The sequence below is a fragment of the Populus euphratica genome, unplaced genomic scaffold (genome assembly GCF_000495115.2).
Source record: "Populus euphratica unplaced genomic scaffold, PopEup_1.0 scaffold234.1, whole genome shotgun sequence".
NCBI lineage: Eukaryota > Viridiplantae > Streptophyta > Magnoliopsida > Malpighiales > Salicaceae > Populus > Populus euphratica.
The window spans coordinates 816,190-825,386 of record NW_011499928.1 but is presented as its reverse complement, the minus strand read 5'-3'; the positions used below and the strand labels follow the sequence as shown (position 1 = coordinate 825,386).

At 29.8% G+C, this 9,197-nt stretch overlaps 1 pseudogene; it reads right to left on the bottom strand.

Moving 5' to 3' along the window:
- Positions 1 to 220: 220 nt before the first annotated feature.
- LOC105135881 (isoflavone reductase homolog) lies at positions 221 to 3,160 on the bottom strand (annotated as a pseudogene).
- Positions 3,161 to 9,197: the final 6,037 nt, after the last annotated feature.

Here is a 9,197-nt window from a genome sequence, read left to right as displayed (position 1 = left end):
AACCGCCTTCACACTTGAAGGTTGAATTTTCTTGTTTTGATTTCGTGTATAAATAGATAGCTAAGCTTATGCAATTATGTGTGGAGAGATTGAGAGAAACACTAGAGAGAAAGAGAGAAAGAAAGAGGGGTTGTTATTGTAAGCTTTTGTTTATGTTATTGTAAGCTTTGTTCTTGAAATAAAAGAGTGTGTTTTATCCCCTCCGAGTATTTCAAATCCACTACAAGTGGTTTCTCCCACCAACAGTTACGGCACTAGTCCTAATGCTTGAAGCCTGAACATGTGGTTGGAGAAACGACCCCAAACCCCCAAAACAACGTTGGTTCAAAGCTGGAAGAAAGAAACCAACGAAAGAATTAGATGCAACAAATTTTTAAGGAATTCCTCCAGCCTCAATAGCTCGTCGAATTTTGGCCTTTGAAGCAGCCAATCCTGTTGCTGGTTCAACAATATGTGCTCTATCCACATCATTTGTAAACTTTGATGGGATAAATCTCTGCAATAAAAACAATTCTCATTGGCTACCCTGATTCATTCAAGAATATATAATTTGAATATACCAAGCAGTTTTCTTTTCATTTCTTTTGGAATTACAAGGACATAAAACCTGGGTCCGGTATGAGGCCAGAGTGAAAACATGTCAATTCATCCACTCAAACAAATTTAACTACCTACCTTGATATTTCTAGCTTCTTTAATGGCAGCAATGATGTTTGACTTGATTATCTACCTGATCATGAGCAATGGAAGATATCACAATATCCACTTGCTTTATTGCCTTCACCAAACTCTCATGATCCAACAAGTCTACCTACAAAACAAAAAACAAACATAAATAAATACCACCATACGAATAAACAAATCATACAAAATATTCTTACGCACCAATGTGACAGTAAACTAACCTTTCACCACTTGACATTTGCTACATCAGTTCTTACAGAATCTTCATATGATTTTAGTTTGTAACGGAACACTTACAGTTAGGAAATTGACACCAAGATTCTTGACATTGTTAACGACAATTGATTTTTCAGGGCTAGAGAGAGTGGACTCTCTGACAAGAACAAAAGTTGGGTGGCCTTTCTTATACTTGCTTCTACAATGAATTTTCCTATGCATCCTGTGCCTCCAATGAGTAGAATCTTGCTTTTATGATCTGCTATTGCTTAAACTTTGTGGTTAAAGAGAACAATTTCTATAGACGCGTACGTCTCTCATTTTTAGAGGGAGATTATGACGTATGTGATGATGATTCTGAGGGTAAAACCTGGTTATGGTGAACTGGAATGTTACATCATGGTAGTCTATATATATATAAAATAAAGTCAATTTTCAAAGTAAAACAATGCTAGCTATTCTCTCTATTCTTTTGTTTCGATGATGAGATTTTTATTTTGATGACTTTCTTGTTTGCTTTGGCTCGCAAAAGCCCCCACATAGCAACAGTACGTCGACGGTCAGAACAAGAAAAAGCCATTGGTGATTATATGTTAAACGTAATGGTAATTTAAGAAAAACATAGGGGCCTAAGTGTCATGATGTTGCATCTGCTGTTCACGCAGAGAGAATTACATTATGGATTAAAAGTCTTTGTTGGTTACTTCTTGCTCTGGTTTGGCTGAGCAGCATTGGATTGGTGGCCGGTTCTTCGGAATTTGTGGTTGGCTGTTTCACACTTGCTTTAGGAAGGTGATGGCTGCACTGTAACGTTTGAAGCTGAGAAATTTTATTTGATGTCTATTCCTTTGTTGGTAATGATCTGATGGCTGCACTGTAACGTTTGAAGCTGAAAAATTTTATTTGACGTCTATTCCTTTATTGGCAATGATCTACTGATCCTATAGCCCTCGGGTTGTTAATGTCTCGGCTCTCGCGTGATTGTTTAGTTGCTAATTTTGATCTACGATTTCTAGTAGTTAATTTCTGGATACGGCTTGCTTCTGCAGATTGGGATTTTGTCCTCAACCCTTATTCACCCTATGCAAATTGCCTGTTATTAGAGTTCAGCCGAGTGCGATCGGCTTCAAATTCTGTAAATCGTAATCAGCTATTTTTGCTTATTACCATTTCTTTTTAAATATTGGTGAAATAACAATGTTGAAAAAAGAATTGGTATAAGTACATATCATTAGAAACACAATATTTATAGCTGGTTGCTATTTAAAATATTAATATTCATAAAAAATTATTAAATAAATAAGAGATAAAAAAGATAAAAACAAAAAAATTGCATATATATATATATATATATATATATATATATATGCATGAGTATATATAATCAACTAGTTTTATATTCAGAGAATTTTAAAATTTATGTCTAATCATATCAATTTGATATAATCGCTTTTATAAACATTGTTTAGAGACACCAACTAATACTAATAGATCATCATGTAAAACATCTTTATTAATTGACCCTCCATGTCTTATAATAGAGGTTCTATTTATTAGAAGATTGATCATCCTGGTGACATCCTGAATTGTGGGTGTCATCTCACCAATATGTAAATGAAAAGTATGTTATGCACTTTCATCGCTCAATCAAAGTTGCAATCCATATGTTATCAAGATATATGTTATGTAGCTGACTAATATAATAAAAAATAGTGTTGATAACAAATACATAGACATGTTTATGTAATTTCATCAAGGTATGTTGTCATGGTATTATAATATCACTAAAAATCCAGCAATTTAATTATTTAAACAATTAAAATCATTCAAATTTTAATAACTTATAATGCTTAATTTAAATAGTTATTTAAAAATGCTATTAATATAAAGATATAACCTCTCAACTCCAAATTTTATATAAAGATATAACCTCTCAACTCCAAATATCATCTATTAAAATTTTAACAATTTTATATATAAATACTCATTGGAGTGATATTGATTTTATATATAAAATTGTTAAAATTTTAATAATTTACCATGCTTAATTTTAATAGTTATTTCAAAATGCTACTAATTTAAAGATTTAAACTCTTCACTCCGAATATTATCAGAATAATATTGATCTTATATATATAAAACCGATTTGACATCAAGACTTGCCTTAATAACCTCTAACATCAGGACCTGCCTCTACAAGCAATTGGTCCTGCCTATCAGCACTCTTAGAAGCAATAAAACCTCTTCTAGTCTGAACCATGTTTTCCTTGAGGTATTATATCAATGAATTGTTAGCCTTTGCAATACAATTGAACATCAATATATTTGTATTAAAAATAATAATTGAAGTTTAAATGATGTAAAACAAATATGTAAACAAACAAAAATAACATATATTGTTTAGTTTCACAAGTTTTTCTATCATGATCCCTTTGACCACAAATGCCATAATTATTCAGTGAGTGCCTCTTTTTAGCACCCATCTCATTATGTAGACAAATGGATTTCCTTCCATCTTTATCTATTCACCATCTAGTTAGATATCTATACACATTTAGAACACCATAATGGTGTATTGGGTAAGGATTAAAAATAATAACTGTATACATTTTGTATGATAAGTTGAAGTAGAAATCATTAACAAATTACACCTAGTCTATATTTTATAAAGTGCAACATACAATTAAGTGTAAACAAGGTTAATGATATAGTTATCATTTGCTATAAGTACAAATTGTTTTATTGATGTTAATTGCTTCCCGCACTTTTCTTATAACACCAACTGTTAGAAGTGTTTTAGACTGAAATATTTTGCCTCTAAGATCAAATAGAGATATCAAGTGTGATCTACAAGTTGCCATATTAGCAAGTATTTCAGCTAGGATCTTTGGAGGCTATAATACATCATGACTAAAAAAATCTTCAAAATATTTATTGCACCTAAAAAAAATTATATGCACTATAATCGATACATACAAACAAGCCACATATAATTTTTAAAACATTATTAAAAACCTCTCAAAAATTTATGGTCATATTTTCATAATGATAACCACTAGAATCATTTCTTTAGGTTCAACTGTTAACCATACTCTAATCACATCATCAGTCTCCACTAATCTTTATATAACATGTCAAACTCTTATTTAGAAGGATTTATATGCATCCTATGAAATATATTTTTCAAGACAACATTTTTTAACTTAGTGTTGGAATTATCTATAAAATATCATAAACAATATTGATGATATCCAATAGGCTCAAGAAAAATATGTGCTATAGAAGTTGTAATTGCCATATGTCTACCAAATATTATATATAATCTAGTATAATCTCCAATCACATATCGATGTTGCCAATCTAAAAATCAACTCCAATTACTGTTTTTTTTTTCTTTGACAATATCAAAACACAATGAATAAACTCCATTATACATATTATAAGTAACCATAACCAACAACTTTGCCTTGTACTTGTCATAAAGGTGAGAATTGTTAATAATAATTAGAGGAAGATAATTGAAGCATCAAATGCCTCGAATGTTACTTTTTTGCCATTAACTATTTTATGATCCCCAATAATAATTGATCTTAGATTTAAATCTCTAACGACCAGTAGCATTCTAGGTAGGTTTTGAAATGATTCTTCATTTGTATCAAATAACCATTTAAAAAAAAATTAGCCATTAACGTCTTCTAATAAAAGACTTCATGCTTATAATCCCTCTTCATAATATTTTAAATCACTATAACACTCGTACTTAAATCCCTCATCACAATTATCAACATCACCTTAGCAATTAAATCTAAGTCAATGTGACAATGATGCAAAATAAAAGGGTTATTGTATGTGTGTGGCCTTTTCAATTTTAAAATTTCCCATAAATTATACCTATAGTGATATCCCTTATGCAAATACCATTTAAAAACTAGTTTCTAAACACATTAAAACTTAACATAAGTTTTAGTTGAATGATAAACTTAGTACTAAAATAAATTCTTTATATGACACCGTTTTACTTTATTGATACATTCAAACTTGTCTCATATTTTTTTTTCTAACCACCAATTCATCAACTAATAAATTTGAATGTCTGTAACTATTATCCCAATCACTGCATTTGTATTGGTTGTACGCATTCACAACCTCAAACTCAGGAGTATGAGTCATGTATTGCATAATAAGATCAACTAACTTAGCATCCTCATCTTCTTTATCTTTCCCCTCAACCTTAATTCTATTAGTGTCACGGTCATCTTCATCATCACTTAGTTCAAATTATCCATAACAATAGAAAGAAGATGTCATACTCAATTAAGGTTCCATATTAACAATTTCATGCACCAATATTTGTTTCCTTGCATTATCACCGAACCTAGATGGATCAGCTACTCGCGATGATTGTGTGGTTCTCTAAAAGTTACTTAGAACGTGAGTCAACACTATACTAAAAAAGTTTCTTTATCTAGGTCTACTATTCAAGTAGAGCTCTAGCATATTAATCTCATTAATCCTTATAAATCCAAACATTGAATTCATATTCTCATGTATTGGTACACCAACATAACGAGTTTGATTGACCTCGATTTGCAACATCTTCCAAGTAATTTCATATTCTATTTCAAACATATTTTAGCCAAGTTAATCACATAATATTCTAGATAACTTGTTAAGGGATATGTCTAATGTTACAGTTAGAAATTTATAGCTTTCTTCATTATAAGGGTTATCAATGTCGATATTAATAGTGATACCGTCATGGACACATAATATTCCTAAACTACCAAACATTTTATCAAACAATATAAAAAAACACAATTCTAATTTATTAATATTTTAGGGTTAATTAAAGTGCATTCAAGTAGAACAGAATTATAATGATAATATAATCAGCTAAAACCTAAATTCATCAAATTAATTCGTGAACACTTGCATTCATAAAATTTCATTACCATAACAAAATTAGTGATAAAATTCATATATGCTAATATTATTATTTTATTAATTCACAATCAACAATGACCCAAAACCATTGATTATTTTACAAAATAACCTAATTATCAACTCAAATTATATCTTATTAACCTAATATCTAGTTTAAAACCCTAACATTGTAAGAAATCAATTATATCTTATTAACCTAATATCTAGTTCAAAACCCTAACATTGTATGAAATTAAATTAACACACATTAGCATAAAATACGTCAAATGAGGATTTCCCCCCTCTTAACACACATTAGCATAAATTACATCAAAGGAGGATTTCCCCCCTTATTTACACTATTTTTAGGTCATTCTCTCTCCTCTCCACGTCCCCTCACACCATGACACAACACATGTCCCTCTCATCACCTGCTATTATGCCCGAAATGAGTAGAGAAACAGGTTTTTTGGACGCCTTTAGAGCAGCTGCAAAGTGGCTGCCAAGCCACCCTATTCTTTGGCCTATGTTTGGACAAGAATAGAGTGGTCCAACTTTTCCTTGCCCCTATAAATACCACTTCATCAAGAGGTGAAAAAAAGGATGAACAAATAAAAAGAAAAAAGAAAAAGACAAAGAGAAAAAAAAAGAGAGGAATAGAAAAGAAAAGGGCAAAGAGAACGCTTTGGCTTTGCCTAAAGAAAAAGAATGCCCCCTTCAACTATAAAACCAACCTCTCTTCTTTATTGTTTTGGCTATATCAAATACCCCTCAATGACCACCGATATTAGTTTACTTTCACTAGCAACGACGACTCTTTCTCTTAATTGTCATTATAGGCAACACCACCATGAGCCACCACTAGTATTAATGACTAATGACTTTTCATTCTAGGTAACCTTCTTCTCCTTTCTATACGTCTTTTTCTTTGCCTCACATGCATGAAGAATGTGAATTAATTCATGTTCAAGAGCTAGCCAAATAACTAACTTAGTTACTAGGTTCAACCTAGTAATCAGGTATATGGTTTTGTGCAATACCTTCAGCTTGACCCAAGCAGTTGGATTAGGTTTAGCCTTACATTTTCATTAAAAAAAAGTTTTAATAAGCCTTTGATCAGCCCAACCAACTGAGTCGAGTTTGGGCTTTAGGCCTAGTCAACCCAACCCCTAGGCTAAAGGTGTGTTTGGCAAACACACCTTATATCTTTTCTTTAGTTTTAAACTTGCCTTTATCCTAAAATCCCACCAAACAGGCCCTTAAAAAACCTAAAAAAATTCCAAAACAAATTATGGTCCATTTTGAATTTATTTGTAGGCCCTTTGTATGTTTTTTTTTTTTAATTTTTTCACTTCATATAGGGGTTGTGGATTTATACTGTAAGATACTGACCCAATATTAAAGAACTCGTTTTTCGCTGAAATTTCAAAAAACATTCTCTAAAAATTCTCATTTTTTTAAAATACAAAAAATATGTTTTATAGGTGTACATACAACTAAATCTCTCAAAAATATAAAAAATTATATTGTATTTCCATACAAAAATTAATAAAAAATATATGTATTTGTATGTATTTTTAGATTTAATAATCAGTTTATTAAAACCATGAGAATTGGGTCTATATTTAAAAAATACCAAAAAAATTATTTTGTTTTCTATTAGTATCCGGAATTATGAACTTATACATAAAATATATTTATGATATTAAATAAAAAGATAGTTTCTTTTATTTTTGTTTTGGCATTACAATGGTTAAGTTCTTAACCTGAAAAGGTAAGGCTATCCTTATTGATGAGAATTTTTCTTCAAATTTGGACAAACTAATGATTAGAAAACATAACAATATCTTAGTTTATATCATACATATAAATAATACAACTTATCCCGTGTAAGATATATTAGAGGTGCTAATATCTTTTATTTATACAATTAGTCTCAAACTCTAGGACTAGTTAGGATTTCTAATAATAAAGGACAAGAATTCTTTGTTCTTTCCAACAATAGCATTCCTAACCATTCAAGATCTACAAAGATGATTGTCGTAACGTTATACACATACAACAACCAACTTAAACTATTTTCTTTTTTACTCAAGTTTGTTTAAGTTCTCTATTGCATTTGGTTTATTACTTGCGATTTGTTTGAATGAGTAGGGATGCAAGCTTTGTTTACTTCTTTCAGGTTATCCTTGTTTAGGTATTTTCTTCATGCGTTTGCCATTGAAAGTAATCTTTTTTCTTGCTATGGTTTTTTAAGTTTTCTATTACAATATTGTTAGAATTATCACAACTCAATTTCGGCTCCTAAAAAATTTCTTATTAGAATTATCACAACTCAATTTCGGCTCCCAAAATTTTTTTCATATATAAAGTATTTTTTAAAAGAAATATTTAAAAATCTTATAAAAATTCATATATATATATATATATATTGGGTGTTACAATGCTATATATATTGGGTCATGAAAAAATAGGCTTTTAAGTCACACTTGATCAAAACACTTGGTGAACAAATAATTTAGGGTCATGCTAAAGAAAATAGACTAAATTAGATTTAATTACACAAAATAGAAGTTATAGAACTAAACAGGACAAAATGCAGAAGTTTAGGACTTCATTTATACTAATAAATGGCCTAACTAAAGAAGAACATTGAAGATTAGGGCTTAGTTGTAGAAAAACATTGAAGATCATAATGAATCTATACAACTTGGAAGTTTAGAGACTTAATTGAACATTTGATATATTTAATTGGCTTAATCAAGGGTGTAATTGAAATAAAAATCAAGTTTGGAATTCAATTTTATCAAAATTGGAGTTGGAGAATCAATTAACTTTAGTATGACTTAATTACAGTGTAATTAGGGATTTAATTAAAGAAAATCAAAGTTTAGAAGCTAATTAGAATCAAAATTGCAAGAATTAAAAGTTTAGGGACCAAGATGAAAGGGTGCCAACATTACAAGAGTCTAATTGATTTAATTAGAAGTGAAATTGCAAGAATTAAAAGTTTGAAGTGTTGATTAAGAACAAAATTAGGAATTATAAAACCAAAGATTCAAAGTGTAAAATGTCATAATTAAAATTTTTTTCAAGAATTAAGACCAATTAAGAGTTTGATTGGGAAGTTTTAAAAGATTGAGAATTAAAATTAAATATTAACCATGAAAGGGTAGAATAATAAATTATAAGAGATAATTTTGGGATTTATGCTTTCTTTATCTCTTATTTTTAATTTCTCATTCATTTTCTCTCTTTTTTCTTTAAAATATTAGCCTCGTCATTTACTTTGATAGAAGACACAAGAACTAAGTCACAAGCCCAAAATGAGCCTTAATCCTTTTTACATTATAATTTATGTTTTAAAATATTTT